Raw genomic sequence first — 13,161 nt, forward strand, 5'->3', positions numbered from 1 at the left:
GATGTTTATTTTTAGAATTGGACTGTTGGAGTGAGCAAATCAGCATGCTTGGACATTGGGAGGTCCTACATCACTCGAAGTGTATATATGTGTTATCTCCCCAAGTAAGATGCCTCCCTATGCCTTATCCTAGGAACTGGCCTCTGACCTCTCCTCTCCCCCCCCCCCCATCCACTCACTCCTTTACAGGGCCTTCCATGGAGACACATCTCTACAGGTCTGTCTCATAGAAACAATGTCCTCATACTCCAACATACATGATGCCAGACAAGCTGGCCATTTGTGATAGGAAAGTACTCTTCAGATTAGGCTTCTTTCTCTCCTTTTGACTGTAACCTGAATATGAACTGAATCTACTTGAATAAATGTAATTTTACCCTTTTTTGCAGTATACTTCTTGGGAGAATTATTTACTGAACTCAGAATCATGCTTCTATGACTCTGCTATATTAACCAAATATCCCAATATGGACAAATGTAATTTAAGAGCTCTTTACCAATAATAGTTTCTTGTTATGAAAATAAATTCAATAAAACTGAGAAAGGAATGCACAAACAGTTGGTGAATGGCCTGTTCATATATATTATCAGTTCCAATACCAATTCATGAAATACAGAGCTGCTTTTGGAATCTGAAACAGCGAAAATGCACCAATTATTGAACTATTATTATGGATTCCTCATTGTGATTTGGCTCTTCAAACAATGATGTGGAATATGTCCCCAAAAGCCTAATAAGATCTGACAATAACTGACAACAGTGTGTGTTTTTCTTTACAACAAGAAACTGTACAGGCTACAATTGAGAGTAGGAAAGCAGTCTGGGGAGGGCTCACAACTCTTCCTCTGGTCATTTGTCTTCCCAAATAACCTTTACATTGAAGAGGGAAAACACAGGTATGTTAGGCCTTGATTTTAATCTCCCTTGTCATTTCTGTTACCATTAGGGACATATAATTTTTCTTTTCATTTCTCTCAATTTTTGTGCATTGTTGGAAAATCATTTTTATCATGCCTGTCTTCTTTGACTCATGTTCCTTCATGTCTGTTTTTGTTTGCTTATTTTACAGCATTTGTTCTGCTGTGACTATGGAAGGCCACATTCTATACCATTTACATGCATTTGATGCAAAAACAGGTGCCAATCTTAATGGCAATTTTTCCATTTAATGTCATAAATATGGCTGGGGAGAAGGACAACCACTATTTCCTTTCCCTAGATTTAATAGCCATTAGCTATTCATCAACAGAAAAACAAGCAAGCATGAGAATGAAAGTTAGTACCCTCTTGACACTATAAAGAGAAAAGTTGCCACATCTTTCATGCAGTTGACCAACCTACTTGATAGCAGATAACACAGTGTCTGTTTCTCAGAAAGTGTGGTTAGCTGATTTATCCAGGAGTAATATATTGTGGTATTGTTGTAGGGACATGCTAAAACCATGAGCTAGGGAGTCTACTTAATCTGGACAATAAGGGCATTTGCATCCCTCTTCAGGAATTCTATTCCCCTTGCACTTTCTGGTCTGAATGTAGTGCGCTATTTCAATTTCAGTTCAATTGACAGTTGCTATTTCTTATGGAGAAACCATAAAAGAAATATGAACTTTAGGGTTTGTAGAATCTTTTGGGCCCAAGTGCCGTGTTCTACTGGAGAAAGTTTTCCTTCCAGACGTTTCGTTCTCAGCTGCGGAGAACATCCTCAGTGGTGTTGCAGCCGGAGCAGGCGCTCAGACCTTCTTGGCTGCTGTGCAACTCAATGCACAGCAGCCAAGAAGGTCTGAGCGCCTGCTCCGGCTGCAACGCCACTGAGGATGTTCTCCGCAGCTGAGAACGAAACGTCTGGAAGGAAAACTTTCTCCAGTAGAACACGGCACTTGGGCCCGAAAGATTCTACAAACTAATAATAATAATAATAATAATTTTTAATTTATATCCTGCCCTCCCCGCCGAAGCAGGCTCAGGGCAGCTTACATAACGTAAAATACGACATTACAATGGTACAATAATAAAACACCCAATTATAGGTGACTATATCAGTTAGGGTGACTATATGGTGACTATATCAATTAGGGGACTTGGAAAACAAAAAAGGGAAACACTGTTAGAATCCTACCCAGAAAACCAGCTGTTTGAAGGTCTTGAAAAAAGAGGGTTTGAAGAATTATTTGGGATAACAGAATTTGTTTTAAATCATAACCTCCTTGTTTCAAGACAAGGGTTTGGATCCAGCCAGCTTTTTCATCCAATCTCACACAATTTCCCTCCTATCTATGGTCCCCCATCCTACATGGTTTTTATTCCTGCAGGTCACATGATCTCCTATATGTCATTTAGCAGTCAAAGGGCATTCTTCTCTCTTTTTCACCAGTAGAAAATTTGGCTCCAATTGAAGAACGTGTTAACAAGATAAAGCAGAATTATTCTCACTCTCTTCTTGTTCACCCAAGCAGTGTCATGGCAGTATGCTAATGACTGTCCCGTTGTGGACCAAAGTAATTGGACTTTCTTTCATTCTGCATGTCCTGCCATGATTTCCAATAGTAACATTTAAAATTACCAGCATCTCAGATGCAGTGAGCTGAATATTCCAGACAAGATTGTCATAGGCTGTGGTCAGACAACAGGTTTAGTGTGGTATGGTTCCTCTTTCAATTCCATTGTTGTTGCTGTTTTATAGAGAGCTTTCTTCAGACATCCCACCCTTAACCCACTTCACTGCACGTTCACTCCAAGGTTTGTCCAGATTATTGCCATGTGGCAACTATGGATGAGACTGAACCCATAAAGATGGGGGTTTTGTGACGGGGGGGGGGTGCTTCAGTGATGAAGCACAGACTTCCTACCCTTGGTGGGATGCCATTGGTGCTGGCACCAGCTGTCAGAATTTTGGGTGTGACTCTGGATGTCTCCTTAACTGTGGAAGCCCAGGTCACAAATATTGCCAGATTGGTGTTCTTCCATCTATGCCAAGTTCAGCAATTAGCCCAGTTCCTGTCACCCTCAACCTAGCCACTGTAATCCATGCAACGGTCACCTTCAACCTATATTACTGCAACTTGCTGTATACTAGCCTGCCCTTGAGACTGACCCAGAAGCTTCAGCTGGTTCAAAATGCAGTAGCATGAGTCCTGGCAGGAATACCATGGACAGCACATATACAACCTATGCTGTACCAGCTACACTGGCACCTGGTGAAATACTGAGTCAGGTTCAAGGTTCAGGTTTTGACCTTTAAGACTTGTCTGGGACCTACATATCTTCAGGACCACCTCCTCTGGTATGTCCCTGGAAGAGTACTGTGCTCTGCTGAGAATAACCTACCAGTGGTCCCTGGCCCTAAAGATATCTAGCTGTCTTCAACCACAGCCAGGGCTTCTTCAGCCCTGGCTCCAGCATGGTAGAACCCTGTGGGACTTAATAGAGCCTGTAAGGCAGAGATGTTTCACCAGGCTTTTGGTTGAGGACAGCAATGGGTCCATCATAGTTCGCACCCTCCACTTCTTTTCTTTGTTCCATCTTTACTTCAGTCCCCTCCTCTTCTGCCCACAAGACAGTGACACTGTCCAGAGTGGGTTAACAGAGGAATGTCTGACACCAATTAAGATAATGTAGCTGATTCTCAGTTTTCTTGTTGTTAATTTTGTTTTTAATGGTTATACATCTCCTATAGCTTTACATTGTAGGGAATAGGTGATCCATAAATTGAACATATAAATATATACAAATATATAAACAGAGTGGGTGGTCTGGCAGCTATTTTTTAAATTTGTCTTTCATGCATGTGCATAAGTGTGTTTCCAAAGCACTGGCTCCTTTCTGACAGCTCCACAATCCCTCTGTCAAGTACTGTAATCATTGGTTCTATACAACAGTATTTCTCCACCAGAAATCTCTTCATTTCCCAGCTGATCTTACTCCATTTCATAAGGAAGTTTTCCCTTTTTTCTGTCCCCGTACAGCTTTCCTGACAGAGCAATATTATGTAGTGGCTTGGAGTAAGGTTCTGGGGGCAGAATCGTAGCCACTGATATGGGAGCCTAAATAGGGACTATTTCCAGCACTGTTCCACCCCAAGAAACAGCAGAGAGGGTAGTCTTGTTCTTTGTCACTCTGAAATAAACCCCCAGGGGCTCCCAATCCTGATAGAATATTTAGGTGCTGAAATGAGCAAGCGATGATACACAACCCAGCCAAAAATATGCAGTAATGCACACGTTGCTAACTGACTTCTTAAAAATAAGCAAGAATGGAAAGGAAGGTTCAGACTTTCCAAATGGCTTGAGATTGCAATGTAGAGTTCAGACATCTGGAAATGTGGGGTAAAACCAACTACATCTATAAAGATGGGATTTTCCATGGTTTAAAAAAAAACCAATTGGAGAGGGGTGAGAAAAGTGTGCCAACAACTGCAGGACAAGATAGGGACAATGCTGTCTGATTGTCCATTTTAAATTTGCAAGGGAACAGCAACAGCATTAGATCAAACAGCTCATCTGCTCGCAGTCATAATGTCCTCAGCCTGTGGTAAATATGACAAAGATTGTTTTACTTACTCCAAAGCATTTACTTGGAAAATTATACATTGGATGAAGGTATATCAATGGATCTGGCCCAGCACAGTTTTGTTACCAGATCTGAAGCAAGAGAGTTGGAAACATAAATTTTTAATGGAAGAGTGGAAAATCAGAACCTTACCAGTATTGCTCTCCACTGGTTTCATAAACGTATCATCACATCAGGCTTTAGTTCAAACATTGATTCTTCATGATGCAAAACTCCACACTAGCTCTTCTGTGACATTTGGACCCAATCAGTGCAGTTCAAATTTATGGGATCAGAGAGCAAAACCGTAATTGATCAAACATTCTCAAATAGAACCATGTAGCTCGAGGAAATTGAATAAATCATATAGATGAAAATGTATCAAGCACCCTGTCGCTTGAGCTGTGATTTTAATTTGACTCTCCATCTTTAAATATAAAACTGCAGAAGTGACCAGTAATAGAAATTGTGTGATAAATGTTATAGGAGTAAGTGCGGGTGGAATGTTAGCGCTTCTAGCGTCAAAATGTCTCCTTGAACTTTTTCTTTCACTCCAGCCATTAATAGGCCATTGCAGTGCACTTGAGAAATGGAAAGGTCAGAACTGTAGAGCATCTTGTGTCTGTTTCATTCCCATCTGAATGATCATCCTGACCTATGTGTCTGGACTTTGGATTGGATGCTAACTACTGAGTTGCAGAGTCGCTGAGTTGCAATAAATGTCTGTATAATTTTCTGAAGGTACCAGCCACTGATCATATGACCCACTGATAATTTTGACATTTGGGAGCTCACTTAGAATCACCAATGTATTTGGCATTTAACCTTTTTCATTTCCCATGGCAAATGCAACAAGCAACTCTTGTCTGATTTATTCATCTCATAATTTGTTTTAGTTCTAAGAGGAGTTAATTATTTCATTTTCTTAAAATGTAATTGTTCGGCCTTCCCTGATAATAATCCTTATGATTTGTTGCAGAATAATAAAGAATTGTTTTCACAAAAATAATCCTTATGATTTATTTTTAAAATGTACATTTTACCTTCTACCTTTGCTCAGAGAGGCTAGTTATTAGGGATGGACCCCAGATTGTGGGGTCTCGTGAACCACGAACCTATATGAAAACTTTCATTTAATGAACTGGTTTGTGGTTTGCGAGATCCATGATGCAATAGAGCACCCACCCCTCATGGTCTTGAAACATCAAACTCACAGCAAGTCTCCAGCTACCTGTCCTCTATCTGCCTTCCATGTTTGCTGAGGATTGGATTTAGGGAGAATGAGTTACAGCCCCCTAAAGCAGGTGCCTCCAGGAAAGTTCTCTCTGTGGAAATCCTGCCTCCTTGTGGTGACTGGGGTTTGGGGGGGTTGCCCACCACACTCTCCCTCATTCCTGGGGGGTCACTTGGGGGATGATCTGGTGACTGAGATATGGGGGTGGCCTGCCACACTCTCCCTCATGCTCAGGAGGCAACCACCCACCCACCTCATCACAGGGGACATGGATTCTGGGGGTAGCCACCCCTTCCCCTCATGCCTAGGAGGTGGTCACCTGTCTGCCTCTTTGTTCAGGACATGGATTTGGGGGGCAGCCACCACTTCCCCTTGTACCCAAGTGATTAGTGCTTGGGGAGTGGCTCACCACACTCTGCCTCATGCACAGGAGGCAGTCACCCTCCACCTCATTGTTGGGAATATGGATTCCCCTTGGCTCCCCTTCCCCTCTTGCTTGGGAGGCAGTCACCTGTCCACCTCCTCATTGAGCACATATATTATATTCAACAAATAAATATGCAAAACATCTATTATAAATTCTACACAACCATGTGAACCTTCTACAAAGGCATGAAAAAAGTCCCATTCAATAGATGCCCCTCTGGGTTTCCCTATTAAAACAAAGCCCTCCATTCCAGAATGTGGTAAATTAAGTTCAATTAAAGTCCACTTTGGTACTAATGACCTGGTTCCAGCTTCCAGCAACAGGTAGACCAGTGATACTCCAAACCATGTTTCGCTGCTGCTTTATCCAAGCCACTCCAAGTTGAAAACCTTCAATCTGATACAAAATATCAAAGATTAACTATCGCAACACCTCCATACATATACACAAACATTCATTGGGCACTTAGAAGCTGAAGTGTTGAATTGTGTCTACTTCACACATTGAAAGAGTTGTGGGTTGATTTCTGTGCGAAGAATGCAGTATCTCAGCCAGAAGATCAAAGAATAAATAACCTGGTCCAACATGCCATAAGTTAAACTGCCGATAAAGCATCTTACTGTAAAATTGGGATATAAAATGAAATGCAACCCACATTATTGTGTGAAATTTCTCAGTTATATTTCAGTACAAAGGCAGATTGTTTTGCTACTGCTTTTCACAGAATTGGCCTGCCTAAAGCCTTGTTCTATAAAATGCATTTTCAAAGGCTTTGTGATGTCAAAAGTATTTTCATTTTTAACATGTAAGATAAAACACATTACACTAGCATTAGACACAAGCCACAGCAGGAAATATGCACTCTACAATCAGTCACAAGGGATGGGAACTGCTGAGCCAGCAGGCCTGTGATAAAACCCATCACCAAAGAAATAAAAAGTATAGCTGGCATTCTTCCTGTGAAGGCTAGATTCCAGAAAATAATAGGAAAAATAGAAAGTAGAAAGCAGAAGCATTTTTCTCTGAATCAGTTCTAGAAACTGGGAGAAGTGTAAAAGAGCACGTGCAAACCTTTTTTCTTGGCTGAGTTTTTCTTCAGCATATTGTGATATTAGTGCCTGTGGAACAGAACAAAATATAACTGGAATTGCTTGGAGTAGATCACACAAGCCCTTAGTGAAACCTCTACAGATATCTATTCATAAGGAGTTCACTCTTGAAACTTAATTTGTTCTTGGAATACCGCATAATTATGAATTAAACTTCCTATGCAGGGTTTAAAGATATTCTGTACTGATTCAGTATATAATATATGCTAAGACTATGCTGAATACCATCCAGTTTCAAATGTCAAGTGTCCAAAGAGCTATTTCAGTAAGAAAGGAATATTTCTCGAGAAATTCCAGCCACAACCCAACACATAGTTAGGCATGCTTTAATGCATCAAAATGAATGGCCTTGTCTAATGGTTCAGTCCTAGAGACCCAGTTTGGTATAGTGGTTAAGTGTGCAGACTCTTATCTGGACGAACCGGGTTTGATTCTCCACTCCTCCACTTGCAGCTGCTTGAATGGCCTTGGGGCAGCCATAGCTCTTGCAAGAGTTGTCCTTGAAAGGACAGCTTTCTGTGAGAGTCCTTTCAGCCCCACCCACCTCACGGGGTGTCTGTTGTGGGGGAAGAAGATTGTAAACCGCTCTGAGACTCTGATTCAGAGAGAAGGGCGGGGTATAAATCTACGGTCTTCAGTGGTCTTCTTCTTCTTCTTCTTCTAAATGTAGTCTGTAAACCACTTACAGTGGCAGCCCCATGCCGGCATAACTGAAAGACATGCTGGTGAATCTAGAGATATACCAGTTCAGTGTGCTGTTGATGCTGGGTTGGTATAAAACCTAGACTTCACTTTAAAGAAAGTGGGGAGGCTTTAGTGATGGGAATTCTAGAGAAAGGGTGCTTTATGCAATAAGCAGCATGAATAGCCAATGATTTATTTGTTTGTTTTAGTATATTTCTATTCCACCCATTCCCTGTAGAGCTCAGGGCGGAGTACAACATATGATAAAACAATAAAATCCAATAAAAACATTTTAAAAATAGACAACTCAACAGCACTCAGGGAAGTTTACCATATCATCACATATTGCCTAGCCTGGCCGTCTCACATCATGATATCTTATAGAGATGGCAAATGATGATCCATTTTATAGCACAGGTGACAGTACCAATAGGGGAGGCCAACCAGATCAAGAATAGATGCCCGCAGCCTCAACTAAAAGCCTAGCAGAACAGGCTTCCATTTTACAGGCCCTACGGAAGGCTAATAAGTCAGGTAGAGCCTGGATCTCTGTAGGGAGCTGATTCCACTAGGTCAGGGCCAGGACTGAAAAAGCCCTGGCCCTAGCTGAGGCAAGGCAGGCATCTCTTGGTCTGGGGATGGCCAACAGATGTTGGGAGGCCGAACGTAACAACCTCCTGGGCATATATGAAAGGAGACGGTCCTGTAGGTATGTTGGTCCCAGGCTTCAAACATTAGAACCAAAACCTAGAAGTGGATCCAGTACTCAATGGGCAGCCAGTGCAGACTGTGGATTGCCAGCCAAATGCCCACCCATAAAGGTGGTGCAGTCAACAGGTGAGTCGCCGCATTCTGCACCCACTGCTGTTTCCGGATCAGTCTCAAGGATAAGCCAGCATAGAGCGAGTTACAGTAGTCTAGTCTGGAAGTGACCATTGCATGGATCACTGTAGCCAGGTCCTGGAGGGATAGATATGGTGCTAGCTGCCTGATCTGCCGAAGATAAAAAAAGGCAGACCTGGCAACCATCGTGATCTGGGTCTCCATGGAAAGGGAGGCATCCAAGGTCACTCCTAAGCGCTTCACCTGTTGGGCTGGCACCAATGTGGCACCGTCCAAAGCTGGGAGCTGGATGCCCATACCCACCCTACCCCGACTCAGGTACAGGACCTCTGTCTTAGCTGGATTCAGCCTAGCCATGGCTCCCAATGCCTTGGACAACTGGTCATGGGTAGCGACTGGTTGACCACTCCTCAACAGATAGAGCTGGGTGTCACCCAGTCCAAAACCTCGGGCAATCTGGACAAGGGGGTGCATACAGATGTTAAATAATATTGGCGAGAGAATGGCTCCCTGTGGCACTCCACATATAAATGGATGCCGCAAGGAATCTGCTCACCAAGCACCTCCCTTTGTCCCTGTCCCCAGAGAAAGGAGGAAAACCATTGTAAGGCCACTCCCCGAACTTCAGAGACGGCGAGGCAGTGGGTCATAAGGTTTGAATCGACTGTGTGAAATGCTGCTAACAGATCAAGAAGTATCAGCAGCGCTGACCCGCCTTGATCCAGATGCCATCTTAGGTCTTCTGTGAGAGCGACTAGGACAGTCTCCATCCCTGGGCGAAAGATGGACTGGAATGGGTCCAAGGTGGATGTCTCATCCAGGAAAACCTGTAAAGAATGAAAACAAGCATTGTTATAGTATATTGCTAACTTGTTCTGCCCTTACAAGTCCTCCACCACAGGATACAGGTGCTGACTTGGATCCTCCAACTCATCCAACTGGGAATGGACAACCAGGAATGGGCATGAATCATATTTCCATGGATTGGTTTGTAGTTCCACTATGAACCAATATGAGCTGGGAGGCTGGTTCATAAACCGAACCTGTTCATATCAGTCCATAAGCCATTTGAAGTTTATACTTGTGCTTTCTTCTCCTTGCCACTCAGCTGTTTGGATGAAAGCTGTGGTGAGCAGAAAGCACAGGTTTAAATGGCTCCAAGTCATCCCCCCCCCCCTGCTTACTGCTCACCACTGCTTTTGGCAGTGAGCAGAAAGCAGAGGGTGAGTAGGTGCAGCTGCATAACAATCCCTGGATGAGCTTCACCACTTATTTTTCTACAAAATGACTCCTGCATGTGAGACAGACATTGTAAAAGTAAAGGCTGTTTGGCAAAACTGAGCAAAAAAACTTGATTAGATTCCACCCAAAATCAACTTGAAGATGGTTAATATGGGTTTGTCACAATTTCAAAATGCAAAACAACAAAATACCCTGAACACTAAAAAAACCCCAGTTCAAATGTTGTAGTGCCCAGGGGTTCCCTGAACCACCTCCCCACTCCCTAGAGGGAGGCCAGCCTAAGACTTATTGCCAGGGCATGTTGTCTTATTACTGCCACCAGGCTAGGTTATGAATAGCGCCCACCCCACCCTAATTTTTCCCCTTAAGGGCTCAACAATTTCCTGCTCCCCTGAAGCTGGCTATGATTTTTGCCTTTTCTTAAAGTAGGGCCAATAGGCACTGATGCCTGGCACGCCATTGACACAGAGACAGATTAACAAAAGTTTAAAGTAAATTTTATTTAACAGGGCAGGTAAACCTCAATGCAGTGTAAAAGAAAATAACAAACTTTAGCTAGCTATTGCCTCACCCTTAGGTTAATGGCAAAAGGTCCAACAACCAAAGTCTTTCAGGAACTCCCTCCTGGAACGGTCCCACCACTCTCCAGGGTTTCAAAGTCATCAAAACTGACCCTCAGATCACCGCTGTTCCTTGGCTTAACCAGTAGTCAAGAGCACTAGTAGGCGAAAAGACTCTCCTTTTCTAACCACCAGCCTTCCATTAGCATCAGGGACTAATCACCTGCAGCTGGTGGCTCCACCCTGTGGCTACAGAAGAAGAGAAGTATCCTGAAAGGCCGCAAGTCCATTTTAAAACATGCCCCTGGCACTACAAATGTCTATTGTCAAAAATTGTCATATCAGTCCATAAGCCATTTGAAGTTTATACTTGTGCTTTCTTCTCCCTGCCACTCAGCTGTTTGGATGAAAGTTGTGGTGAGCAGAAAGCACAGGTTTAAATGGCTCCGAGCCATTCCCCCCCTTCTTTCTGCTCACCACTGCTTTTGGCAGTGAGCAGAAAGCAGGGGGTGAAATGGCTGGGAGCTGTTTAAACCTCTGTTTTCTGCTCTCCATGGCTTTTCACAGGGAGCAGAAAGCAGTGGTTTAAATGACTCCTAGCCATTCCAACCAAACAGCTGAGTGGTGGGGAACTTCCTGTTTCTAAGCTGTTTTTCATTAATTGCCATACATTGCATCAAAATTCATGAAAGTTATTGGTGGTTCTTCAGTTCATGAACATTGTTTTGTGAACCATGAACTGACCAAAATTCATGACAAACTTTAGTTTGGCATACAGTTTATGCCCATTCCTAGCAAAGACAATGAACCCTACTTGGATAAGGAAGGGGAATGTCAAGCATTAACTCCTGCAACACCCCCCCCCCACACACACACACAAGATGTGCATAATATGTATTGACTCAACCTCTCTTCTACCATCAACAGTTACTAACAGTCTCTCCCAAACCTAAAGAATGGGATATATATGTGCTGTTAGAACATCACTGTGATGCTCGTACAGTGACATACCAGTGAATCCACATGAAAATGGGAGACAAAAAGGTGAACATATATAAAGCTGCCTTATACTGAATCAGACCCTTGGTCCATCAAAGTCAGTATTGTCTTCTCAGACTGGCAGCGGCTCTCCAGGTTCTCAAGCTGAGGTTTTTCACAGCTATTTGCCTGGACCCTTTTTTGGAGATGCCAGGGATTGAACCTGGGACCTTCTGCTTCCCAAGCAGATGCTCTACCACTGAGCCACCGTCCCATCCCCTTCAGTCCTTCAGTGCCCAACTATCTCTCTGAGTGACTATCTGCCAATCTAGCTATTACTACTCCATGCCAAACACTGACAATCTCTTTTGTCTTGTAGGACCTAAGACCAAGGAACAGCCCAAACGGAACCAGCAGACAAAGTTACAAAACACTCCCCACAGGAAATGGGTTAGTATTGGCTCAGTGACCATCTATGGCTTCCAGTAGGTGAATCCTATTGTGTGGCAATTTCCAGGTGGGAAGATGAAAAAAAGAACTAGAAGAGTGTGTAAGTAAGTAGTACCTTTTCCTAAACCAGTAGCTTGCACTTGCTGTCACTCAAAATCTATTTCTCTTCAAATCCTGGACACAAATCACAACATAGACATAAGAACATAAGAATATAAGAGAAGCCATGTTGGATCAGGCCAATGGCCCATCCAGTCCAACACTCTGTGTCACACAGTAGCCAAAAAACCCCCAACCAAGTGCCATCAGGAGGTTCACAAGTCGGGCTAGAAGCCCTTCCACTTTGCCCCCCCACAACACAAGAATACAGAGCATCACTTACCGCAGCCAGAGAGTTCCAACAATAAGCTGTGGCTAATAGCCACTGATGGACCTCTGCTCCATATGCTTATCCATTCCCCTCTTGAAGCTGTATATGCTTGTAGCCACCACCACCTCCTGTGGCAGTGAATTCCACATGTTAATCACCCTTTGGGTGAAGAAGTACTTCCTTTTATCTGTTCTAACCCTACCACTCAACAATTTCATTGAATGCCCATGAGTTCTCGTATTGTGAGAAAGGTAGAAAAGTACTTCTTTCTCTACTTTCTCCATCCCATACAAAATCTTGTAAACCTCTATCATGTCACACCACAGTCGACGTTTCTCCAAGATAAAGAACCCCAGGCATTTTAACCTGTCTTCATAGGGAAAGTGTTCCAAATCTTTAATCATTCTAGTTGCCCTTTTCTGGACTTTTTCCAATGCTATAATATCCTTTTTGAGGTGCAGTGACCAGAATTGTACACAGTGTTCCAAATGAGATCGCACCATCGATTTATACAGGGGCATTATGATACTGGCTGATTTGTTTTCAATTCCCTTCCTAATAATTCCCAGCATGGCATTTGGCCTTTTTTATCAGCAATTGCACACTGTCTTGACATTTTCAGTGAGTTATCTACCACGACCCCAAGATCTCTCTCTTGGTCAGTCTCTGCCAGTTCATACCCCATCAACTTGTATTTATAGCTGGGATTTTTGGCCCC

This window comes from Heteronotia binoei, chromosome 9 (genome assembly GCF_032191835.1).
Source record: "Heteronotia binoei isolate CCM8104 ecotype False Entrance Well chromosome 9, APGP_CSIRO_Hbin_v1, whole genome shotgun sequence".
In the NCBI taxonomy this organism is placed as follows: Eukaryota; Metazoa; Chordata; class Lepidosauria; order Squamata; family Gekkonidae; genus Heteronotia; species Heteronotia binoei.